Raw genomic sequence first — 618 nt, forward strand, 5'->3', positions numbered from 1 at the left:
ACCATCAACGGATAGCCAAATTGGTCTTATCCGTTGAGGCTACAGACACTGAATTTCTACTTAAGTGTTTTGTTAAACATATCATCAAACTAATGCACATATATTCCTAACACCCCTGATAAGTAAAAATAATGGGATAAGCTGTACAGGTAATAAGGTTGCCATGCAAGGAGAATATGTATATTTTACAAGGGGAGGACGCGTCATGCCTCCTGGAGATGCATACTTTGGGATGGTTGAGCTTGTTCTCATTCAAGACAAAACAAATAGAGATACTTGGAAGATATAACAATATGTGGAGTTTGTAGCGTCAGGACACGCCCAATCGTTCAGGACGCGTCCTATGTATGAAGAATGCATGATCAAGAGTAAGTTTAAAGCAAGACAAGCGTGGAAGGAGCAATGGAGGATTATTTTCACTAACGTATTTGTTGCAGGTACTCTTTGAAGAATTCCCTCCTTGAGACGGTCAAGGAGGGGGATGTCCGTGAAAAGCTTGAAGGCCTCCAGGGGTATGCCTGATGATTGAAGGCTTCCTCCTGTATTCAACGGGTGTCCTCGTTGGGGATGCGGGGTTAACTTTGGTGTGTGCTTTGGGAACTCTGTTCTTGTATTCAA

Source organism: Apium graveolens, chromosome 10 (assembly GCF_009905375.1).
Source record: "Apium graveolens cultivar Ventura chromosome 10, ASM990537v1, whole genome shotgun sequence".
Lineage (NCBI taxonomy): Eukaryota > Viridiplantae > Streptophyta > Magnoliopsida > Apiales > Apiaceae > Apium > Apium graveolens.